This window comes from Mercurialis annua, linkage group LG5 (assembly GCF_937616625.2).
Source record: "Mercurialis annua linkage group LG5, ddMerAnnu1.2, whole genome shotgun sequence".
In the NCBI taxonomy this organism is placed as follows: domain Eukaryota; kingdom Viridiplantae; phylum Streptophyta; class Magnoliopsida; order Malpighiales; family Euphorbiaceae; genus Mercurialis; species Mercurialis annua.
The window spans coordinates 23,137,917-23,165,485 of NC_065574.1; positions in this window are offsets into that span (position 1 = coordinate 23,137,917).

Below are 27,569 nucleotides of genomic sequence, written 5' to 3' on the forward strand. Positions count from 1 at the left end.
CTTAGGCAAACAATTTGATCCGATTTTAATCTTAATCCTGGACAATTATTAACCTAGGCATCTTCCTAGACTTAGCGAGAGTATTGCTTCCTCGTGTCCTTTTAGGTAAGGTCACGGGATAGTTCGACTGAGTTCAACCTATACCTAATGATACAGTCCCGGGATAGTTCCATCGAGTTCAACTCGTATCATACTCAATCCAATTGATACAAGGTGAGTCTCGGGATACTTCCACCGAGTTCAACTCCTTAAACACAGGTCCTGAGATAATTCTACCGAGTTCAACCTCGTGTCTAACGCGATATAAGTTAGTCTAGATCGACTCGACTCGGTGATCACATAACTATTTTGGATCGTACAGAATTTCACGTTTTGCAAACAATGGTAAAATAGGCAAAACAATACAATCTCATTTAGAACAAACAATTCAAATATACAAATTCAATTAAAGCAATTCAATACAATCAATCCACATAACAATTCAAATCAATACAAATATTCTATGTGATGCATTTCTTTCTATTTATATAATATATTTCAAATATTATATTAAGTACGACAATACGAGTAAGTAAACAATACTCACACCTCGTTATCCAATTTTTCACAATTGCAATGTCTTGGACGAACCCTCTGAGCCAATGCCGTCAAATTCGTAGCTCGTCGATACGTTTGTCAGAATCATAATTTAAATATGTTAAAATTTTATAAACGTATAACGAATATTATAAATCCAAGCTATAAATTTAGGTCGACTTATTAACCTCGAACTGCGACTTTAATTTGATATTCTTTAAATATCTAATTTAACTTTCAAATTCCATAGTCGTATTTTCAAAATAGATAACTTATTTAATAATATAAATACGTCGAGCCTTAATATCAAATCTTTATCATACTTTATTGGTTATAATAACAAAATACTTTCAAATGTTCAATTTTGACTCTATCTCATTTTGCGTCAACTTTTTAGTTTACGTTTTAAACGTAAAACGCTTAATCCGTAGCCATTATCCTTTAGCGTTTTAATTTGTTAAAAACAGCCCATACATGTCATTTCAATCAATTTTTCATTTAAAAAAACCTTAACTCAATGTTCGTTTTCAAAATCACTTTACGTCAAAACCGAAACTAGTTCGCCTAGTTTAGCATTTACGTCAAATTCAACCGCGTTTGGACCTCGCGAAAGGGTTGGCTCAGCCCTTTCCCTTCGTTATTTCCCTCTCCTATTTTTACAAGGAGAGGGGCTATTTCAGCTATGGTGCAACGCAACATACATAAATACATGCATTAATAGGACATGCATCATATGCATTATGTTCAGACGAAAAGGTGAGTTTTGGAAACACTTTAGGGATGATAAATGTCATCACTCTAGTGCACAATTTTTCTCATGTTTAAATGGGAGTTTTATATCGATTTTGTAATGAATTGTTTCTATTTGAAAATGTGTCAAAGAGATTTGTTTTAGCCTAATAATACCTAGACCAAAACTTTATAACATAAGTGATATGCTTGGGATCAAGTTGCAATCAATGTTTGAAGAAATAGAGAACGGGTTTAACCGCAAGAACATAGGATTTATGTTTTGAATATATGAAATTAATCTTGATTTAACAAGCTATAGACTTATGGACTAGCAAATGTATGCGGATAACGATGTGTATCTGATTAGCGACAAGGAAAGTAGAAATGTCCTTTAAATGAGGTGTCAATGACATTATACTATGAGATAGTATAAGTATTAAAGAAAAAGATAGAATTAATAGATCGGCTGGTATACCATGATGCGAGAAACATGCACAAGTTTGCTATTCATAGGTAAAATAAGTTTTAGATATGATCTGGAAACCGTCAAGGTTTAGTAAACCTATGATTTTTTATGGAACCGTTGGATCAATTAGATTCTTAGAATAAGATATTCCTAGTATGATTTCCAATAATTCAACCGTCGTGATTGACAAATTGAGAAATTGGTCAATTGTTATATTGAAAGGAATAATGAAAGATGTATATGAATCGAGGTTATCAACCAAGTTGACTAGCGATACAAGTATGAAATATAAAATATGATTAACTAAATATTATTATACAAACTCCGCATGGTAGTGGATGGCTTAAACTATATGATAAGAAAAAATTAAGAGACAGATGGCAAGTATTGCAAGAAGTGAGTTAGGAATTTGGAGTATCCGGCACCAAGTTTTACGATTAAGAAGTTGATCAGCAGACCACATAAAGACCACATGGGCACGTTTTAGATAAAATTTTGCTGACTTGGACACCCGATGGGTCAGCCACGTGTCCAGCCACGTTAGCAAAAATGCCACTAAAAATTTCTGATGTTGTTTTTGAAAAGAAACGAAAGGTGGTGCCCTGAATTGACACGTTTTAAAAGTCGAGTTTTTTTTGAAAATTCGTGTAAACGTGGTGATTTTATATGTAATTAACCCAATTATAAATTTTGAGTTCGGACTATGAAGAGTAAAAAGCATAGTACAATAGATATGGTATATTGATAATGACTCTTAGATGTGGGTATGGACACTAAGTATGGAAAGCTAAGATGTGTTATATAATAACGATCATATCTGACATATGATTGAAGAATAGATATCTATTCTAATGTGTTATATAATAACGATCATATCTAAGATGTGTTATATAATAACGATCATATCTATTCTAATGTTAAGAATAGATATCCGTAAAGTTGCTCAGTGATAACGATGAAAAGAGGATAAATTCAATAGAAAGAATGAAGTGAGTTTTTAAAGAAAAGGTATATAATTGAAGACACATAAAACAAAAAGAGTAAGCCTCTTAGCATAGGAAAACTGCTCATTTGATAAAATGGCTCCAAGTCATAGTGGTGGTATTAAAGAGTTGTTACAAAGAGTAACAACGAAAAGAGTAAGCCTCTGAGCATAGGAAAACTGCTCATTTGATAAAATGGCTAAGGTATATTGGAAAGGAGTACAAATGTAAGAAGTGACATGACACAATTTGAAGTGTAAGCTGTAATTGGTACGATTTTATACTAAAGATGGCATAAAAATGTATTTTGATGGGTAAACTAATGAGATTGACCTTATGTAACTATGCAATTGTGAGCGGAGGGGGGTTCAGGGGCCGCTTGCCCAAGGCTTATGGCTTACTTCTCGATCTGGAAATGGTTTGAAAATGGAGTCGCCACCTAGTTCAACTAGGAAATGCCTTTTAACCGAATAGAGAGCCTTACTCGCCTCCGGTAAGACTATCGTGCATCAGATCAAAGACTAGGGTTCGTGGACCTCCCCGAGACTCTTGTGTTTGGCTTATCTGTCACTGCTTTATTTACTGGACATATTCGTTTTATATCTCATCTCAACAGTAATTTCAGTTCACAGGATATGAAAGCTGTAAAAAACAAGTATGAAAGCTGTAAACACGTTTGACGCGCATATGACTCGATCTAGACTGGTATTTAAGGCGAGTAGCAAGTACTCCTAAGAATTCATCTAATCTTAGTGGTTTCTAGCAAATAGCATAAGTTTGGCTGGTCTAGATTAATTACATGCACAAAGTCTAAACAGGATGTATAAGCGTTATTTGATTGATTTTATTATGTGATCTTAAAAAACCTATACACCCATTACTACGTCTTCGTGGTAGTCCTACGATGTCTAAGTGATGGGCTGGAATTGCATTAATGGGTCAACTTTAGGTGATTAGTCCTTTAGCCGGTTATTATTTGATTTGGAATGCTTTTGGAAAGCAGTAAACATTATAGCATGCTTAAGGCAGTTGGATATACATACAAGGTTAGAGATACTTTTTAACCTCGTTGAGTTTGAGTGTCTGGCACTCGCGAGGGTTTTGACCATTTGTCTGGTCAAAATGGGCTTTCGGTCAGATCATGGGAGTCGTTCATTTTGTCGATGCGGTTCTACTGGTTTGATCCGGAGTCAATTCTGAATTGAGGTTAGCCCGGAATCGGCTCTAGAAGTTGCTAGTTTGCTGGGCCTCAGGCTCGTGGGTGCACTTTATACACTATGTTGCATATTTGGACTTGTGATTCCATTTTACATCGGGTCTGGCCCGTTAAAATACAGAATATGCTTCTACACTAAATTATATACTTCTAGGTTCAAACTATGCCTGATTTGGAGTCCGGATGAGCCCAGAAACACGTTTTGAAGTTCGGATCGAAGTCTGGAGGATCTGGGAGCGAATCTGGGGAGCTGACAAAGGAGGAGCACGACGCCAGATTAAGGTGCTGGCGCTGGCAGGATGATGTGGCGGCGCCACCACTTTATTCCGGCGGCGCCGCCGGTTCTTGGGGCGGCGGCGGTTCGATTTGCTACAGTTTTCCGAAATTTGGTTTTGCTTCGTTCTCATTCGTTTTAACTCCGTTTTTCATGCAAAAATAGTCAAAACATCATAAAATCAAACAAGGAATCTAAAAAACACATCATCAAAGTGTTTAGAGCTGATTTACACAAAATGTTATTTCGGGGCAGCAACTATTCTTAGGTCTTTTTCATGGCAAAAAGACTAAAAGTCCCTAGAAACATCCATTCTATGAGTTCTAAATCAATTAGTTTACTGGATTTGAGCATAAAAACAATTAATTACAGCTAATTAACAGGTCTATCATCGAATTCCATGGAAATCTATACAAAATATTGACTTTTAGCTAAGCATGGCAATCTTCATGGCAAGAATAATAATGAGCTAAAACATGCGATCTAAGCAATTCAATTCAATATGCATGAATATAATATGAAAAAAGTGATAATAGAGGGTCCTCATAATTACCGTTCTTAGTCCTTGGCTCGTTTGCTGGCGAAGTGGATGCGAAATCCAGCTTCGAATCTGTGTGTCTTGCATTCTTGGAGAATCAACGCGATTTTAGTGTTTCTGGACTGGAGATTTATATGTGTGTTTGGTGGCCGAATGTTCTGTCTATTTTTCTAGGGTTTGTTTGCCACCTTTGGCTAGGCTAATTCGGGGTGTATTTATAATGGTAAAGAATAACCTAGGGTTAGCTAGAGGTTTGGTTACTTTTAAATTACTATTTACCTAGCTAGAGTTTGATTAGGGGTTGAAGAAGTGTTAAGTGATATGCTTCAGAGATTAGGATTAGGTTTTTAATTAATTAATTAGGATTTTATATATTAAATTCATAGTTAAACTTAGTGGCTAAGCAAAAAGGTGCTAAAAGTTAGTTTTGGTGCCTAAAAGTGTTAAAAAGGCTACTAATGTCCTATAGGTTCGGTTATGGTTAATTCCAATCCGAAAAACTTGCAAATTGTCCCATAAACTTCTAAGATATGGCAATTAGTCCAATATCTAGACTTAGATTACAATTTCTTTGGATTTGTATGTGTTATTTACGCCTAATTACGTTTTAATCCTTCACGTTCATGATTGTGCACATACTATGCCTCCTTAGATTCCAGCAAGAAAATCGAAAGCTTGTCACCCGGACGGATTTCTCTGGAAATAATCATTGGATGCTTCAGTTCCTTATCACTTTTTACCTGTCCGAAAAATAGGTGTCTACATTTTGCCCCTCTTTAACGAGAATTGACGAAGTAGGTCAGTTCTTGTTAAATAAGAGACTTGCTGTTAGACAAGCAACAAGGATACTGCCAACCATCGGAGGCGCTCGCTCGCCCGGTTGTATGGTAATGCCCTAGCCTGAGCATTACTCGCCGTGGTGCATGACTTTTTCCTCATGCACATCTGGTTTTGGTCTACTCCTCATCAGGCTGGGAGTAGTCTTCTCAGCTGCCGTTGAACCCGGGCTGCCTAAGTGCGTGCCCCGTGGAATGGAGGTATAAACTCTCGGCCGTCCCGAGAGTAGTCCGATGGCTCGAACCCTGGAAATTATCCTGTCCGAGACTTCTTTATAGAAACGACAGGATCCCTAGGCCGTCCCAAAGGCCACCTTATTGAATAGGTGCCTGGATTCCGTTAATTATTCCATGCTGAGTAGGTAAGTTCTACTGTATGCTGATGTTCTCTATCAGGCTTTGGCATCTTTCTGCCACTTATGGTGTCTCTATATCACGTTCCAGTGTTTCTCTACCGTGTTTTGGCGTTTCTAAGACATTTGAGGAGTCTGGCTCTTTTGGATCCCATCTTCTAGGCAACTCTTTGTTTCTCCGGGGTCTATTTTGAAGGCCCTGGGACTTGCTCTGATTCTATGGGTTTATTCTGAAGGCTTTGGGACTTGTATGAAGCTTTGGGACTTGTCGGAAGGCTCTGTGACTTGTTTGAAGGCTCTGGAACTTATCTGAATTTTTTTCTATCTGTTTTTAAGATTGTCTATATTCCTTGGCTGTTCATCTTCTAGGGTGCCTGTATCTTTCTCTGTCATTTTTCAGGATTGTCTGTCACTTTTGTCTGTCCATCTTCAGGGTCATCTGTCATTCTGATTTCGCCTTCTCGCTTCACATCCTTAGAGGTATCGTTTTCGTCTTTTAGTGGCTTGTGCTTTTTTAGAGAGCTATCCCCTCATTTCTCATCTGTATTTTTCTTTCTTCGTTTTCTATCCTCTAAATCTGAAAATTTGAGTTATGGCACCACCCTGGGCTTTTAGGGAGCCGTGCACTGATCTTGACCGGCTAGCTGACCGGCAGGATGCTGTACTGGAGGCGGGCGAGGAGGTCCCGCTTTTGTTGCCTCGGGGGGGCATTTATTTGCCAAGACTCACCGAGAGGTGCGTTTTTGCCGTTTGTAGCTTGTAGATATACGTTTTATCGTTCATATAATTAAAATAAGTCCGAAATATTGTCAAAACTTCGTCAAAAGTGGGCTAAGCCCCCAAATAAAATTTGTCTTGGAGAGAGGAAAAAAGGCGGCGGTGGCTCCAAGTCATAGTGGCGGCGCCGCCACTATGTTCTGGCGGGGCCACCACACTAGTGCCGTAATGGTGGCTCCTTTGTCTCTGTGGCACGCGACCTCCACTCATTTCAAGTCCGTTTCTCATGCAAAAGTAGTCAAAACCGCATAAAATCAAACAAGGAATCCAAATATAGCATAATCAGAGTGTTTAAAGGTCATGTAAACAAAATTATTTTTCTAGGCAGCAAGTCTAGAATAGTTTTTTTATGGCAAAAAACACATAAAACACATAGAAACATGCATTCTAAGGCATCTAATCGATTATTTTATAGGGTTGAACATTAAAAACAGCTAATTATAGTGATTAACATGCTTTTCGTCAAATTCATGGCAATTTATTGAAAGCATCGTATTTAGCTGATATGGCAATTTTAATGGAAAAAACAATAAAAAGACTAAACATGAATCCTAAATCATATATATTCAGCAATCATGGCAATTATACATATATTTATGGCAAATCAAAGGAACATAATAAGAGGGTCCTCAGAATTACCTTTTTGAGTCCGTGGCTCGTTTGCTTGCGATGTGGATGCGGAATCCAACTTCGAATCTGTGCAAGGCTTGCGTTCTTGGGGAATCAAAGCGTTCTTAGTGTTTCAGGACTCGATTTTTGTGTGTGTGTCTGTGGTGGCCGAATTTTGCTATCTATTTCTAGGGTTTGTGTGCCACCCCTGGCTAGGCTAATTAGGGGTGTATTTATAATGGTAAGGGATGACCTAGGTTAGCTAGAGGTTCCGTTAGCTTTGAATCACTATTTACCTACCTAGACTTTGATTAGGGATTGAAGAAGTATTAAGTGATATGCTTCTAAGATTAGGATTATATTTTTTAATTATTTAATTAGGATTTTATATATTAAATTCGTATTTACAATTAGTGGTTAAGAAAAAAGGTGCTAAAAGTTAGTTTGGTGCCTAAAAGTATCAAAAACTACTAAAGTCCTAAGGGTTTGGTTATGGTTAATTACAGTCCGTAAAACTTGCAAATTGGCCCATAAACTTCTAAGATATGGCAATAAGTCCAATTTCTAGACTTAGATTACAATATCTTTGGATTTTTATGGGCTATTTACGCCTAATTACGTTTTAATCCTCCAAGTTCATGATTGTGCACAGACTATGCCTGCTTAGATTCCAGCAAGCAAATCGAAAGCTCATCACCCGGACGGATTTCTCTGGAAATCATCATTAGACGCTTCAGTTCCTTATCACTTTTTACCTGTCCGAAAAATAGGTGTCTACAGGAGTGAATGAGGTCACTGGTATAGATACGTTCGAAGGTCGAAATAAAGTTTTGTCACAGTATAGATGTCCATAGAAATCACATCTTTAAGAATGTATACGCGTATAAAGGACAGAGAGATCAAGAAGTATAATAGGAATACGTTTTGCATTTATATAAAACGTAGGCAAGAAGAAAGTTAAGAAAAAGATCTATCATGAAGATAACATAAGTTAAATCCAACAAGAGGATTTTTAGAAAGTAGTGCAAGTACGACTACTTCTAACTAGGGCACGAAATGAGTAAGTATTTTGGTTGTTTTCGAGAAGTGTATCGAGACAAGTATTTAAGTTAGTTTTGGATTATTTCTAGAATCAGGGTTAATGGATTATAAGTCCGTTCCAGAAAGAGAAGAAGGATATACACAACATTTACAATTTATGTTGTAATTCTGAAAGAACATAAGAATTACATTAGGGTTCCAAATGCGAGTAGCATTTTAAGAACACAAATCTTGAATAATGTTGGAAAGATCAAAGCGAATATTAAGTGAAAGTAACCGGTATGATTAAATGAATTAGAGATGTCTTGAGGTTGCATGTACCGTGGAAGTTTGCTAAGAGACTTGTAAAATATTTTTGTACAAGTAACAATATCCAACCACGAAGGTATGAACATTGACTAGACAAATCGCTTTACAATAAGTATTGGACGTTTAAATGAATGATTGATTCCAGTACAAATACTATCTCTATTAAAAGCTACTCAAGAATTATAGTTCATTAAATGGTTAAACATCTAACAGAAGTATGATATGATATAATAAATTTATTGAGTGAACTTCTCAGAGATTGGGAATGAAAGTGGTTAGTTGCTAGTTCATATCTTTAAATGATTTCGACGAAGGAGACGGAGTATCAGTCAAAGTGGAGTATTGAATAGTTTAAATCTAACAACGTTATTGTCACGACCCAAAATCTTAGGTCGCAACAAGCGCTAGGGAATAGGGGGAGTGGTAGCAGCGAAACCCGTAACAATCCTAAAACCACTAAAAACCTTTTTTGGCTTTTAAAAGAAACATACGATCATAAAACATATACTATCTATTACATACAAATACCATATAAACCAGTCCAATCAAGGTTACTGGTATCAAACACAAACGGTTATATAAAGCGCATTTCAAAATGATACATCTATAATGTGAGCGGAACGGGATTCGGAGGCCGCTCGCCCAGGCTTATGGCATACTTCTTGATCTGGAAGTGGGTTTGGAAAATGGAGTCGCCACCTAATTCAACTAGAAAATGTCTTTTATACCGACTATCTGACCAACAAAACCGGGTTCCTAGACCTCCCCCAGACATATTCTTTTATCTCATCTCAACATGTGATTAACAATCCACAGGATATAATACTGGAAATACAAATAACTCTGAAAGAGTATAAACAGATAGACTCGCATATGACTCAATCTGGACAGGTCAGGCCAAGCAAGTAGTAGGTAGTCCTAAGCATACAATTTCATAAAAATTTGACGATAGCTTCTTAAAATTATTTCGCGAATATTGACCCCAAAATTATTTGCTTGGGACTTATAAATTATTTTATTTTAATTTATAAACTCTTCTTTATTCCCGATAAATCTCATTTATTAAAATTTAAATTCTCGATTTAAATTTTTAACTACTATAATTACAATGAACCTTTAGGCACACTCATAAATTAAATTTACGCTTATATTTAATTTACGTATTCCCAGTTCATTAAATAACTTTCCGTGATTTAAATTAATAATTTTAAATAGTCCAACCTGACTATTATCCATTAATTATTAAACTTAATCTTTTTGAATATTTTTCTTAATATTTGAACCCTCAAAATATTATTTTTAATATTTTGATTACTCCAATTTGACCTCCTGCCATATTCTAATCACTTCAAAATTACGGGGTATGACAAAGACGAAAACATACACTCCTAATGATTATACCAGAAAAGTACCCCAGAGTACATGGAACACGCATTCCTAGGAAATCTGACAGAATCATGGAAAGTCATTTGAAAATTTCCCCAAACAATAGAAGACAAAACACAGAAGCATAGAATTCTCCAGTCGACAGAACTAGAAATACAGACACCTCAGACGGTGGACATTAGAAATACAAACACCCAGAGATGGTTGAAATCAGACATACAAAAACCCAAGACGGTGGACATCAGAAATACAAACACCCTAGACGGTGGACACCAAAAATACAGACACCCCAGATGGTGGACACCAGATATACAGAAACCCCAAACGGTGGAAATCAAACATACAGAAACCTTAAATGGTGGAAATCAGAAATACAAACACCCAAACCGCCGGAATCATAAATACAAAGCTCTAGAGGATGAAAGTCAAGAATATTGACGCCCCATAGGGCAAATAACGAATATTATAAGAGAATCAAAAATGGAAAATTGCCCAAGAGATGGGATCAAATCGGCCAACGATAAAAAGACATCGCCACGCCATCCAGTACGTGTAGAACGCAGTAGTAGTGGTCTAACCCTACGTGCCAGACAAAGGACATAAGAGATTTTAGTGTCAAGAAGACACCCCGAACGGTGGACACTGGAAATACAAACACCGCAGACGGTGGAACCCAGAAATGCAGACTCCCTAGACGGTGAACACCAGAAATTGTAATGCCTCGTACGTTTAACGTTGCCAAAGTAGGCAACTTGTCTCTTTTCAGCAACCTGAACTATCAGACTAAAGATTATCGAAGCGAGACATTAAGACAAGACCCGAGTAGGTCGGTACTTGAGAATTCTAATATGAAAAATTTGATATTAGAACTAAATTAAAGGATAAGAATTGGGCTAAATGAAATGGTAAGAAAAGTTATTAAAAGGGAGTTTAGGGCCCAAATTGGTAAATGATACATTAATTCTCGAGAATTGCAATTAAAAGGTTATCGACGGAAAATAATTTACGGGGATATAAAAAAATACGTATGTATTTGAGTTAAAGTGAGTAATTGATTGTTTGATTAAAATAGAAAGTTAAAAGATAAAAGGTTTAAACTAAAGAAATGAACGATTAAAAAAGAAAATTCATATGAATCATATGAATCCAAAAGAAAAGAAAATCAGATTATCAAATAGAAGAAAAAATTGGCGATCGCTAGGGTTTGTTCGTTCGACGTCCGAATCGCGTGATTTTTGTTCCGTTGCTTCAAGGTAATCGAACTCTATCTTACCCAAGCATCAAAACAAGGTACAGATTTGATTTTAAGTTAAGTTTTGGTGAACAATAGGGCTGTTTTGATGTTGTGATGTTGCGGTTGAATCGAACTTGCCAAAATCGTGTTGTTTTTTATGTTTCAGACTAGCTTTGAGATGGGTTTTGTGTGATAATCGTTAGCTAGCATGTCAGAATGAATCTGAGGAGTTTTTGGGGTTGTAATGGCCGTCACACCAGTTGGAAACACGTCCAGCAGGGGTCTCGCGACGTGATGGGCATCAGCACGATGCGACAAGGACAAATCAGGCATGTCTCGTCGCGCCGATCCCCAGCGCGACGCGAGGGGTGGAATCCAGCCCTGGCGCGATGTGCCAGGGTAGGTCGCGACCCTCCCCTATTCAGCTAGGGGAGGTCACGACATGAGGAAGGGGCAAGGCCACCCCTTCCCATGCACTTAGGGCTCTAAACTCCCTACTCTAACGCGGGATTTTTAAAGTTCAAAACTAGATTAATCGGGTATTCAAAACTTGATTGAAAATGACTGAAGAAAGAGAATGAAATGTTAATGGAAGCATAAGGAAAATGGACGTTTATATGGTAAGTTCAAATCGATACAAACATATCGATTGAATAAGAATTCAATTAATAGTCTATTGAAGTTAAGAAGTTGAATATGGAATAAGAATGTTTTAACCTAAGTTTGTTACTTAGGGTTTTGATATTTGGTTCCCGATTACTTACTAAACGTGTATTTGATTTGAATGTGTAACAGACATATCAGCAAGCTACGAAATTGAAGGGTTTGGATTAGCAACGGTTTATTATCGTATCGATAGTATAGTAGATTGGATAGCGGTCCATGTGAGTTACATTTTACTTTCGTGTATTATTCGTATAAGTTATTTGCTATATTATAGATAGTATTATCAATTGCATCGCATATTATATGACTTGATTGTATAGTATATCGTTTTAATAGGTGTTTTATGTATAAGAATCCTTTGTGCGATTCGAGGGAACAAGCTACCTATTGTGTGTCAATAGGCCGTGTGATCACCAGTGTCGGGTAAGTCAAATAGAATTAGACTAACTCCTTTGTGTTAGACACAAGGTTGAACTCGGTCCAAATATCTCGGGACCTGTGTCTAGTGGGTTCAATTCGGTTGAACAATCTCGGGACTCACATATCGATCGTTTGGTCGTAAGTACTGGTAATAGTTTAACTCGGTCGAACTATCTCGGGACCTTACCGACAAGATTTGAGAAATCGTTATCACTTGCAAATACTAGGAAATAACTAGATCAAAATCGTTTATAAGATTAGGGTTTTGATCGGATCAAATACTTGGTTTATATTATATGTTTGTACAAATGTTTGTTTAAATGTGATGTTATTTTTATAATACCGTTAGTAATATGTAATCTCACTCAACATAGTCTGACATGTTGTTGTTTAGCAATTTCAAGTGCTTAGAGTCTGGACTTGGCTAGAGTCCACCTACCTTTTTGGGTCTGGAACTCTATAGTTGCATGTATAGTTCCTGACTTCCGTAGAGCTGCAGTAGTAGTTTTTAGTAGATAGAGTCATGGCCTGTGACCGCAATGTACTGTTTTGTTGTTTATACATGTTGTTGTTTGTGTATATCTTTTTGTAGGCTACACCATTTGTATTTTGTTTCACGGTGTTAGTTTCCCGTGATGTGACCTAGATACACTAGTATGTATATAGTATCGTTAGGATAGTACGTACGTAGTACGGAAGTTATATGCCTATATGTTATAAATTGATCGACTTGTGAATATATGTATATGTTTGTATGTTTGCATCCGTTTGTATGGCCCTTGCGTGATTGTTTATTTGCGAAAAATATTTAATTGTTTTAGGCTTGCTACGGGTTTCGGAGCTACCACTCCCATTTCCTAGCGCCGGTCTCGGCTCAATAATTTGGATCGTGATAGAAATACAGACACCCAGACAGAGGAAATCAAACATATAGACACCTCAAATAGTGGAAATAAGAGATATTGACACCCAGAGCGTCGGAATTAGAAATACAAAAGCTCTAGAGGATGAAAGTCAAGAATATGGACGCCCCAAATGGCAAATCACGAATATTACAAGAGAATCAGATATGGAAAACTACCCAAGAGATATGATCAAATCGGCCAACGATAGAAAGACATCGCCACGCCATCTAGTAAGTGTAGAACACAGTATCAGTGGTCTAATCCTACGTGCCAGACTCCGAAAAAAGGAAATTTTAGTGTCAAGAATACACCCCGGACACTATCTGTAGTAGTTCAAATTAACTTCAGACATTTCCGCTAATTGTGGGATAACTACGGAAACCAGGGACCTATGCAATAGAGTGACCCTTGGGAAAGCCAAGGCGATGATGTTCCCCTTACAAATTTAAGAGCCTCCGAACAGGATAATACCAGGCACCTTCGCAATAAGGTGGCCCTTGGGACGGCCAAGGGGATGCTGACCCTTCTGCAAATCTAAGAAGTATCGGATAGGATACTTACCAGAAGTCCAAGCCATTAGACCACTCCCAATACGCCTGAGACTTTATATCTCTATTCCATGGGGCACACAACGGGCAGTTCAGACCCAATCGATGACCTTCAGAACAGCTGAGAAGACCTACTCCAAGTAAGATGCGGAGTAGACCAGAACTAGGGGGCATGCAGTCAGAGTCATGCACCACGATAGGTAATGCTCAAGCTAGGGCATAACTAAACCGCAAGGCTGGCGAGTACCTCCGATGGTGGGCAATATCCTTGTCGATTGTCTAATAATGAGTTACTTCTTTAAAAAGAATTGACCTACTTTGTCAATGCTCATTAAAGAGGGGCAAAAACTGTAGACACCTATTTTCCGGATAGGTAAAAAATGATAAGGGACTAAAGCGTCCAATGATGATTTCTAAAGAAATTTATTCGAGTGACGAGCTATCGATTTTCTTGCTGGAATCTAAGAAGACGTAATCTGTGCATAGCTGCAAACTTGGAGGATTAAAACGTAATTAGCCGCAAATAGCCTAAAACATTCAAAGAGATTGTAGTCTAAGTCTAGAAATTGGACTAATTGCAATATATTAGAAGTTTATGGGCCAATTTGTAAGTTTTACGCACTAAAATTGAAAATATCCAAACCCATAGGGTCCCACGAGTCGTTTTTAATACTTTCGGACACCAAAACTGACTTTTAGGCATGTTTTTCTTAGCCATCAAGTTTTAATTCGGGATTTTCTCCGTTTAAAGTAGTTTTCACTAATCCAAACACCTTAATTATTTATCTCAAATACATTTATTGAAATTATAAGAGGACGAAAAAATAATTTGGCAAACTTCTAACCCTAGCTAACCCTAAACCTAATTCCCCTTATAAATAGTACTTTTAGTCAGCCTAGCTAAAGGTCGGACCACAAAAACAAAATCCTAGCATAAGAATTCGATCCCCCTAGTAAAAACCCTAGTTTGGCCCTAACTATAGCACACACACACACACACACTCAAAACTATTCAATTACAGTCCCTAAAACGCCTAATATACGTGTTAATTCTCCAAGAACACAACATTACAAAGACTCAAATCTGGATTCCGCATCCATTTCGCCATTAAACGAGCCAAGCACTAAGACCGGTAATTATGAGGACCCTATGTTATTCCATTAATCACTTAATCCCATGTTTTATTTGCAAATTGCTGGATTTTGTGAAATAGGATGCATGCTAGGTTATTTTTATTGTTTTGCCATAATCGCCAAATTATGTTTTCTTAATAAAATTGCCATGAAAATCACTAGGAATCATGTTAATAGCTTGATTAATATGTTTTGTATGCTTAATTCCAGAAACCCAGTAAATTAAAACGGCTAGAGTGCATGTTTAGGTTGTTTTAAGCTTATTTGCCCTGAAATTATTTGCTTGAAAGCTGTTGGAAATTGCTATTTTAGTGTTTTAAATCAGCTTTAAACACTCTTTAATTGTCATATTTGCATTCTTTGTTTCATTTTATGCGTTTTTTTCTCTATTTTTGCATGAAAAACAGAGCTATTTTCGGGCTCGATTTGAACCCAGACGTAGATAATTCGATGTACTTTACTTTTATCCACTGTAATAGGTCAGAACCAATGTAAATTGGGCCCATAAGCCCAAAAATGTAAGATAAAGTATTAACCAGACCCGCGAGCATGAGACTAGCAAACCCAGCAACTGCCTGACCGGATTTCGGGTTCACTAGAACTCGAAATCGACCGCGGTTCAAACCGATAGAGCCGTATCGACGAGACGGACAATTTTTGTGTTCTGACCGAGAACTAGATATGCACACCAACTGCACATGGGGCCAGTTTACAATGTTTACTGCTTTCCAAGCAATGCCAAATCTATTATTAATAGGCTAAAGAACTAACCATGTTAAATTATATCAATTATAGCCAGTCACTTAGAAATCTTAGGACTAACATGAAAATGTAGTAACGGTGGTATAGGGCATTCAAGACCACCTAATAAAATCAATCAAACTTAAACTCCCATATTAGGCGTGCATGTAATCAATCCAGACCATCCAGATTCTTGCTATTTGTTAGAAACCACCAGGTTTAGATATATTCTTAGGAGTGCTTGCTACTTTTTTGCATGTCCAGTCCAGATTGGGTCATATGCGTGTCAAAAATGTTTACTGGTTTTCCAGATTTGTTTATTTGCAGCACTATATCCTATGGACTACTAAATTGAATGTTGAGATGAGATAAAATGAATATGTCCATGAAATAAACCTAGTAACCGATAAGCCAAGAACACGAGTCTTGGGGAGGTCCACGAACCCGATCTCTTGGTGTGATGCACGATAATCTTACCCATAAGTGAGTAAGGTTATCTAGTCGGTATAAAAGGAATTTCCTAGTTGAACAAGGTGGCGACCTCATTTTTTGAACCATTTCCAGATAAAAGAAGTCAGCCATAAGCCTGGGCGAGCGGACCCCGAACCCCTCTTCGTTCACACTTATACATTGTGAAAACCATTGCATGGCTAGTTTGCACTGTTCCATCAATTTTTGATGTTAGCTGTTTAAACTACAAAAATACATTATCGAAGTTTTTTTTACAAAGCATTAGGTTCTTCGTGATTTTGTACTTATAAGTCAACTCCGTGGAAACTTGCGCCCATTTCACGTAAATTACGGCAGATTTCACATAAACTTTAATTTGTCCTAATTTATTGCCCAATGTTTAAAAGTTTATTAACGAATTCTTATACTCTATGAAAACCATTACATGGCTAGTTTGAATGTTCCCACAATTGTTGCTGATTAGTGTTTGAACTACAAAAAACACATTATTAATGTTTTTTTATAAAACATTAGGTTTTTTGTGATTTTGGCACTTTTCACATAAATTGGGCCATATTTCACGTAAATGTTTCCATATGTCTAACGGACTATTAGTTTGTTGCACAAATGACATGGCATAACTGTTTCGTATAATAATTTTTCCTAGCAAAAACCCTAGACTCTATCCACCTTAAAATTTCTCTTAAAGCTTATTTATATAATGAGGTAAAAATTACTGCCAACTTTTCTTTTCTAAATTCATATAACACATTCATATATCTCATGTTATGGAAAGATAATATACCAAAAGAAAAACATGTCCTTCGACCCTAGCAGGTTAAATTTTAATACAATCATCCAACTATAATATTTTTATAGAAAGTAAAAGACATTTAATTATAGATTTTTTGATAATTATATGTTTACTTTTCAAAAAACGGTAGGTTATATAGACAATAAATTTAGACTATATAAGCTGAGGAATTGCCACATGAATGAAGTATGACCAGTACAAGTAACCTCCTATTATTAAAAAAACAAACTAAAACATAACGAATTACATGTGTGTAAATATGATGAAAATATTAAGCCAACCCCTAGCAGTTAGGATGCGCGAGGTTGCACTTCTCAGGCAATTGCAAAGCAAGGTTAGGATCAATACCAAAAGCAGGAAGAAAATTGGCATCGCCTGACGAGCATAAGCAATTCATGTCACCCTGTGATAACACCGAGCAGCAGTCGCTCGTCGGTGGGGATGGGTTCGGAGAAATCACAGCAGGCCTGCATGATAGTAGCCCAGAAAATGACATATTGCATATGCTTTGTGCTTTGCAAAATTGGAACACCCCATTGCTGCCAATTATCGCCATAATAATTATAACTCTGACTAAATGTTTTTCTAATCCTTCCATTTATTTATGTATGATAAAATTTCCGTATAATTTTCTTTGTTGATTTTGCAGATCTTGCGTTTTAGAGTATTGAGTTTCTGCTTTTTAATAGAACAAAACCAAAAAAAAGAAAACTTGTGAATTGAAACTAAATTCAACAAGTTTGCTAAATCGGGACTGTGAATTAATCTTTTTAATTTTATTAAGAAGTTTGTTTTGACATAAAGGCCGCTCATTTGTACCAATAAAAAATGGTCAATTAAGTGTAGGTTGATCTTGTTGAATTTAGGTGATTCATAATTCATGACTAACAAATTTGGATCCAAAGAAGTTGCTAATTAGCTCTCAGCCATTTATCTTTGACCATTGCTAAAGTCCACAATCAACCTAATAAATAATTTAATAGCAAACATTATTTGTTTATCAATTTTAAATGCTACATATGTCAGTTAGTTGTTTGGGGGATATTTTTAAAACATGCAAACACAGCTTTGTGCGAAAGGTCATTTTTATTTCATTGGGAGTATATCTTCCGCAAAATTATTGTTTAATTTTAAAAATAAATTTAAAAAGGTGATCAAATTATAAATTTACCTTTAAAAGGATATCAAATTATAAATTTTAGTTTAAAAGAACTATTAATTTTTAACTGACATAACATTTCACGTTAAATATCAGCAAATTTGCATCGTTTTCCATGAGGGACTTCAAATAAAACGAAAAGATAACTTTAGTAATAAAAAAACAAAATAAAATATAGTACATATTTTATAACTAAACAGAAGTTTAGTAATTGAGAATTACATGTTAGTTTCTACAACATTTTATACATGTTTCCACATTTCTAGTTTTTTAATTAGTTTTTCAATTTTTTCAATTTATTTTAATTAGATATATATGTGTTTTACTGCATGTATAATATGATAATCAATGCTTGGAGTAATTTAATAAATTGAATAATGAAAAATATCTAAAGTGAAATATATCCTAGTAAGGAACAATTTGGAGCTGTGGGAATCAGAGGAAAGGAAAATGGCCATTGCAATCACTGATTACTTCAAAGAATTCTATAAAGACACATACTTTAGTAATATCCCTGATTTCTTATCTGACATTGAAGCTAAAATAACTGAGGGTATGAATGGTTATCTGATAAAAACCTTTGTCAGAGCTGAGATTAATAGAAATGTATTCTCTGTGAACCCCTCTAAAGCTTCAGGCTGATGTATTCTCTATGAATGGTTATCTGATGGCTTTACGATAATATTTTTCCATAAATTCTGGCCTATCATTGGTCACCAGGTTACAACCTCAGTCCAAGAATTATTTAGAGGTGGTAAGATCCTGAAAAGTCTCAACGATACGGTTGTCTCCTTAATTCCAAAAATAATTCAGCCTCAAGAGGTTCAGGATTTCAGACCCCCTCTCACCTCTTCTTTTTGTACTCTGTGCAGAAGGACTGGCCCATAATCTTAAGAGAGCTGCCTTGGAAAACACAATGATAGAAATTAAAATTTCTAGATATGTGCCTTTGATCAGTCACCTCTTTTTTGCAGACGACTCTTTGATTTTTACAGAAGCTGCCCAGCACCCAGTCTCAACATTGAAAAACTTTGCAATTCACTATGGTGCAGCCGGTGGTCAATTTATTAGCTTCAACAAGTCTGTAGTTTTCTATAGCACGAATACTGATTAGAGACAAAGGTCAACTCTTTCCAACCTCCTTCAAGCTCAGAACATTGGCAGTAAAAGTGTTTATTTGGGCCTGCCACCATGCATTCTCAGATCAAAACGGGAGTCATTTTTAGAGATAGTTAAAAAACCTCCAACAAAAGTTGGCTAGGTGGAAGGAAAAATTCCTTTCCTAGGTAGGCAAGGAAATTCTCCTGAAAGCAGTCATATCACCCATCCCCAATTATACTATGATGTGCTTCAAGCTTCCTTACTCATTATGCAACCGTATCAACAGTCTTATGTCCAGATTTTGGTGGAGGAAAGATTGTCCTAAACAAGGCATTAGTTGGATAGCTTTCGAAAATATGACAAAGAGAAAATGGGAGAGAGGCTTGGTGTTCAAAGATTTTTAAATTCTTTAACCAGTCTTTACTTGTAAATTTTTTTTGGAGAATTCTAAATAATCAAGAATCACGCCTCTTTCAAGTGCTCAAAGGAAAGTATTTCGATGATTGTTCAATATGGGAAGCACCTCGAAGGAAGATATCCTCATGGGGTTGGCAAAGCTTAAATCATGGCCTTAATCTTTTGAAGACATGATGTAGACGGCAAGTGAACTCAGGGTCCATGATATGTACACTCAGGGACTCTTGGATTCCCTCAAGATTCCTTTTCTTGCAAAAACTTAACGCAGGAGTTCAGGATTCTGAGGTATCATATCTTGTAAAAGACTTACTCGTGCCTTATTCCAAAGTCTGGAATGACACTCATCAGAAGGGTGTTCCAAACTGAGGACGATGGTCTGATTTTGGGGATGCCAGAGCCCATAAACTACCATCAGGATAGAATTATTTGGCACTTTAACCCCTCAGTCATTTACTCAGTAAAATCCAGACATCACATAGCTAAGGCATAAGTTGCGGGTCCTACTAAAGAGCACAATAATGATACACATCCTAACTCCTTCCCTCGTATCCGCCGGAAAGCTTTATGGAGCCTGGCTATCCAAACTAAAATCAAGTTATTTGTTTGGAGGGTGCTTATGGATGGTCATCTCACAACGGAGGCATTGAATCTTAGGCTAAGGGGAAAATTAGTCTGCATAGCTTGTGGTGGGACTGAGTCCCTAGTTCATTTATTTTTTGACTGTGACTATGCCAGGAGAACGTGGTTCTTGTTAGGGGTGCAACCGATCCGATTCGAGTCAAAACAGTGCTAAGCTCGAGCTCAACTCGACTCTAAAATTTGAACCTCGAAACTCGACTAGAACTCTATCGAGCTTCGTTTTGGGAGCTCGAACTCGAACTCGATAGAATAATTGAGACTGGACTCGACTCGACTCGGCTCGATTATCTATGTACATATTTAAAAATTATATTTTAATATTAAAATAAGGTATTATTACAAATATATATAAATAAAAAGGGTAAAATGGTAAATTAACTGAAGCTTGATTAGGCTCGCAAGCTTATCGAGTCAAGTATTTTGCAGTTCGAACTTGACTCGATAATTAACACGAGTAGCTTAAACTCGAGCTCAACTCGATCTGTGTCGAGTAGATTTTGAGTATTTTTTGAGTCAATCCCGAGTAACTCACGAGTTAGCTCGACTCGGTTACACCCCTAGTTCTTGTCACCTCTATCGTTTTAGATTGATTTTGAGACCAATAACTCTTTCCCTCTAGTTTGGTTCTCTATCATGGATGACCTAGCAAAGCTAGATGAATCAGGTACTGCACAAAATCTGTTTTGTTTTCTTTTATGGTCAATCTGGAAAGTTAGAAAAACAAAGCTATTCAAAGATAGCTACTAGATAGTGGAAGATGCAGTCCATATTGCACTCAAATCCATGGTGGAATTCTCTAAAGCCCAGAACAAGTTAACAGAAGCCAGAATACCTCAATGTTCTCTGCTTACTAAAATTCACCAGGGTAACCGAGGTCCTTCAGGGAAGAGGGAGCATGCTGTTAGAATCCTGTATGATGTAGGTACTAGTGTGTAGCATCTGTTTGGCTCTATAGCGGGAGTTGCCTTTAACCAGGAAGGGCAAATTTTGGGGAGATTTTCAGCAATTATTCTCTCTATTTGGGATCCTAGTATCCTTGAGTTCATTACTTTGCGTGAGGTAATGAACTGGTCCATAAACATGAACTGGAGATCTGTTAGTTTTGAAGGCGATGCCATTCAAGTTTTCCAGACTGTCAGTTCAGGCCTTTGCTCTTCAACAGTAAATTAGGGAACCTATCAAGATATTTGGCACCTTAGGCCTCTGTTTAAATACTTCTCTTTTGTTTATGTTTGTAGGTCGCTCAACCGTTTGGCACATAATTTGGCTAAAGAAGCCAAAGCAAGATTTATTTCGTTTTGTTGTTGTAGCTCTAGGATGTATGATTTGCCTCGTCTATCTATTTTCTATCTTGGAAATAAAATAACTATATCCTAGATCTTCTAGTTAGATGAATGTGAAAGAACATTGCGTCGTTAAAATCTTTCGGTAAAATAATGGACTTTTTCCTATTATTTGAATTTATATCAAAATGAATATATTTTAAAAATTATTGGCTACCTTTAGGTTATTATTTATCCAAATGACTTTAATATTTATATTTATATTTTAAAAGCGTCATTTATTAAATAACTTTTAAAAATACGCATTTCAATATATATAAATTTAGATTCATCATTAATCAATTTAATATATAGAATCATATTAGTCTTATGATTTATAATTGATGGGTCTGCCTTCTCAATGGTGATTGACCTGCAAAAGAAATTAGAACGCTGATCGGACGGTGGTTATCCGATGAGCACTCTGATGCTTAAGTTAATATTTAGTTTAAGAGAGTTATTTCTGAATGTAATTGTTATGTGTGTAGCAATACCTCAAGTCCTTTTATAGCGAGCATGAAGGAATACCTTGTAAAGATGGAATATGAAAGAGATTCTTATTCTGCGGATGAATCCAAATAGAAAACGGATTTATTATCAGCAAGAGTCCTATTTAGGAATGACTCCTAAGTAGGATAACACTCCTAAATAGGAACATGATTCCAAGTATGAAAGTGTCTCCAGAGAGCCGTATGATCTGGGTGTTCTAGAAACTCTAGGGTAGTTGAGTCGTATACTTAATCAACATCATTGGCGGGACGTGCCATATTTGACTACTGAGACCTGCCGAATCCTACTAAATTCGGTCATTCTTGAAATTGGACGAATCCTCTTAAATTTCCCTTGTCGGGGAGTCATTTGTGACTCGGCTATAACTTTCTTGGGCGAATTTCAGGATTCGCAAGGTAGGTGAATCCTATGTCACTTGGTTTATTATATCATTATAGAATTCGGTTTCTATCATTAACCCTCCGCAAGTGAGATAATATCTTGGTATTTATGCCTTGCTTGATTATAGTTTTATTCGGCGAATCTTTTCGTTCAATATGCGAGTTTTTTCATTCACCAGGCGAGTTTTTTGTCCTTTTTATTTTTCCAACACGTGTCCGCCATAATCGATGGATGTGAGACATGTGTCTCCATAGTTTCCATGTGTCTTCTATCCATTGCCTGGCATAGGGTTTCAACCCTGTGGTTTTTTCACTACTATCGTTAATTCCTTAGGATACATGCGTGTTATATATTTTATCTTTTTCATCTTCTTTTTCTTCGCTTTTATTTTTCATTTGAAAATATTCTCCCATTTCTGTCGAGCTTTTAGGAATCTTTTTTTTAAGTTCTAGGTTTATCTTTTGTGTTTTTTATTTCTCGTATTTTTTCTCAACTCCACGTATTTATTTGATCTTGATTGTGATTTGGGAGTGTTCTAGTTTATGTGTTTTCTTGCATTTTTTGAATCTTTTGGTGTTCTTCTGTAATACCACGTAATTTTAGGTAAATAAAATATGCAACGAGGTCAAATTTGAATAATCGAGTTTCGAATATTAAGAAAAATATTCGTGAAAGATCTATATTAATTTCAAAATATAAAAGTTAAGTTTAGCAATTTTAGGACGTTTATTAAATCACGGAAAGTGATTTATTGAACCAGGCGTATGTAAGTTAAATTTTAAACGTAAATTTAATTTATAAGTGTTTCCAAAAATGTATTGTAATTATAGGAGTTTAAAATTAAAATTTGTGAATTTAGATTTTGATAAACGGATTTGAACGTGACTAATAAATCTTGGAAAATTAAAATAAAATAATTGAGAAGCCCCAAGATCATATTTAAAGTTAATATTATTGAAATAATTTTAAGAAGCTATCGTAAAAATTTCATAAAATTTGTATGTAATTTATTTTATAAAGTGGTATCGATCGGGAACCAATACATCATATTTTTAGAAAATAAAAATATATATCCCGTGCGAATAAAAATTATATTTTTATTTGTTTTATATTTATTCGATTTTTGGGTAAAGTTTCGTGAAATTATGCATTTGTTTCATAATTAGCTATGGATGACTAATTAAGAAATTGGATTAAAGTTTGTGATTGAGTTAGTACCAAATGGAACTTTAGCCATTATGTATAAATATGTGGGCGTTTCATTCCAAATGAAGCAGGAGCTTCATTTCAATACATTCAGTTGTTGCGATCACTTCGATGATTGGGTAAGCTCGTTTCTCCGCCGATTTCTCGATTCTAACTCGAACTTGTTTGAGAATCCGCTAATCTACGAAGTAATAATCGTTATTTTGGATTTAGTTATATATTAAATGGTTTATAATTGAATATATAACGTTAACCGCATCAAATATATCGAATTAAAAATACTTTCAATCAATTAAACGCAACCTTATCCCCGGCAACGGCGCCAAAAACTTGTTAGCAAAAATACTAACTTGTAATAATTCGGAAGTACGGAATCGATCCCACGAAGAGAAGAGGTTTAACGTGAATGAAATTGATTTTGATATCCATTTCGTTTAGCAACAAGAGTTGATTTTTTTTATTAACAACTACATAATTAAACACTAATTAAATGAACAATTAAACTATTAAGCAAGCAATTAATAACTAAAGCAATCAAGTATTAAACGAGTCTAACAAATAGGTAAAGAATTCTAAAGGTTGCTAATTCATGCCACTAACGAATATTAGGTAACTGGGTTAAATAGTGATATTGGTTCGGGTCAAGCTATCCAAAGGCATCAATTCCGCTCTCTCGAGTCTAAAATTGAAAGAACCGACGCTTGGTTAACACATGGAAATCTAAATCGCCCTCGCGTAATTAGATTTCCATAATACTAACCAAACACGATTAATTCGCAAGCTTAACAACCACCTAATTCCTAAACCACCCTCGCGTGATTAGGTCCTAGTTTGTGATTAACTAGATCCGTCTAACTAATTGAGCCTCGCCTAATTAATTAGACTCTAAACATAGATTAATAGATCAAGTTAATCTAAGCATTAAGCCCCAATAATCACAACAAACACCAAACACATATTAACCCTAATCAACTAATCAACTAGTCATGGCAATCATTAACAACCCCGAAACAAAGGGGTTTAGCTACTAACTACTAACATGATATCAACAAATAAATAAGAACAAAGAGTAAACATTGTGTAAAGAGTAATTACCTTGTAATAGTAAGAGACCTAAAGCATTAAATAGATAATGAAGAACAACAATGATGAAAGGGATAATAATCTTTTATTAATGATAATACTTGAATCAACAATGAAAGCTTTGGATAGTAGCTAAGAACAAAAGGAATAAAATCTGGAAAAACTAAGAGTAATGGAGGCTACAATCCTCAAAGTAAGTGCATAAACCTAAAATGGGAAAAGAAGGGATCCTTTTATAGTTCAAGGACATAAAGGGAATCAAACTACATAATATGACAAGACTAAATAAACCAACCAATGAAAATAGACTAAGTATTTGTCCTCATGAGCTCTTTCAGATCTAAATCACGTATCTTCATTAATGAGGTATCTTTGACAGAAATGGAGGCGTTTGTTCCAAACAGGCATAAATCAAAAGCCTACTTCCACTTCCGGGGGGCTGTCTCGGACGAGACAGGCTTAATTTATGCCTGTGTCGAACGAAACCAATTTGTCTCGAATGAAACAGGCTTCCTTTTCCATCTTCTGCTCTTTTCTCGACTTTTTCTCCATTTTTCCTCGATTTGCACCTGAAACACTTCGACATGAAAATGAGCGACAAGTGATATAAAAACATAGAAAGTTGCTATAAAATGCTACAATTAGACATGTCAAATAGGTGTAAATTCTACACCTATCAAACCTCCTCTTACTTAACCTTTGCTCGACCTCGAGAAAGAAATGAATCTCACTAAATAAACATGCTAGGAAGCTTAAAACTGCTGAAACACAAACCGCATTTTTATTCACAAAACATAAGTAGATGAATGCTTCCTTCCAATTGTAACAACTGCTACAAATGCACAATAATGACACCCAATCGTAAAAGCATAATTTAAAGTACTCGAAAGGTGAAAATATTGCTTATTCGGCACTTAAATCATATAGAGTCACATTATCACTTGCGGGACATGTCGGATAAATAGTTTTCACAAAGGCAATTCAAGTTAACACCGTGCGAAAATTAACTAAAAAGCATAAATCCTCACAAGTTTACACTCTAACGCTCAAAGTGTTTAGGGTAGTGTAGAAACAATTTCAAAGCTCACAAAAGCACACATCAATTCACCATAAGCTTGACTATAATCCGGGACTCCACCACTTAGTTAGGTAAATGACACAAATCAAATGGACTTTAATCGGGTTGTAATGGGGCTAAGGTGTAGGGTAGGTATAACAGGGTAAAATTTGGCTAAACAAATAACTTGATGACTAAAAACAATATGCAAAAAACGAACAATTTTTACATTTATTGCCTCTTTTTAATCTTTTGCGTTCATTTTGTTTTCTTTTCTAAGCTTTCTTTATTCTTTCTTTGTTTGATTTTCTTTCTTTTCTGAGAAGGCAATTTGATCACTTTCGTTTTCTTTTCATCAAGCAATGATCAAGTATTTCTAACTTAAGTCAATCAAGTTAAATGAGGTATTTTAAAGAGGTAGATGTTGAAGGGTCTAAATGTGTGAAATTTTTGGGTTAAAATCAAGAAAAGGGTTTAAGGCTCAAGTTTGTGCAACTAATGGAAATTGGGTAGTCATTTAAGTGGTTTTCAAAGAAAAGGTGTAGTCCTAATGCCATTCTCATTTTTATGTCAAAAACTCAACAATGTGATTTTGGATGGATACAAGTCATGTTCTAGGAATTAAAGGCACACAAGATTTACACAACAAAGACATTAGGCTCAAATTCTTCAATAAAAAGTTGTGCAATGCCAAAAGTTTAATTTTCGCACAAGAAAACCAATCACGCTTAAAATCAACTCAACTTTTAAAAATTCAAAGCAACATCTCATGAATCCGGATCAAAGTAACTCCTTTGCAACCACAATCTAGTACTCAAATGAATTATAATCATGCAATTGGCGTTTCACTATGTGAGCATCATCAACTATTGTTATACAAAGAAGTTACATTCAATTAATTATGAGTCGGAATACTAAACATGGAAAGTGCTTCAAATAAACACATAAAATCACTAGCATCTTTTTCAACAAACATCAAGCTCAAGGCTAAGTGATACAAGGCATCCCCAAATCAAAATGACACTAAAAACACAAACATAAAGCATAACTAATCAAACACACGAAAAATAAAAATAAACCCTAAACAAACACTAAGCACTAATGAATCAATTTTACTAACCCCCTCGTTACACTATTTCATGCTATGCCCACATTGAAATGAAATAACTAAAAGAAAAATTGCATAAGTTAGGGATTAAAAAACAAATCTCGCTAGTCAAAAACTGGGGGCTCCGGTGATGGCTCGAGTGACGGGTATCGCTCTCCTCCGGAGGCGTTGAAGTAGCGCCTCAAGTAAGTATCCTAGCGATCCATCTTCTCCTTCATCCTATCTTGCTCATATCGGATTCTTGTTAACCCCTTCCTCTGATCACTTTGAATCTCTGTCAACAATCGGTTCTTCTCTGCCCAACCCTCACGGTTCTGCTGTGCTAACTCGTCAAATTTGTGGTCAAAAGCGGACCACTGAGCACCACCTTGCTCACCCAAATCAGTCTCCTCTGCTTGAGTTGAAGAACCCGCTACTTCCTTCCATTTCCTCCTAACTTGTTGTTTTGCAGGCCTTTGCCTAACTTGCGGTAACTCAGGTTCTTCCACGTCTGACAACTCAGCCATCAAAGCGGCATCTGCTCCATGCCTATTGATCCAGCTTGTTCTTTGATAATATGGCACTACCACGCAATTCTA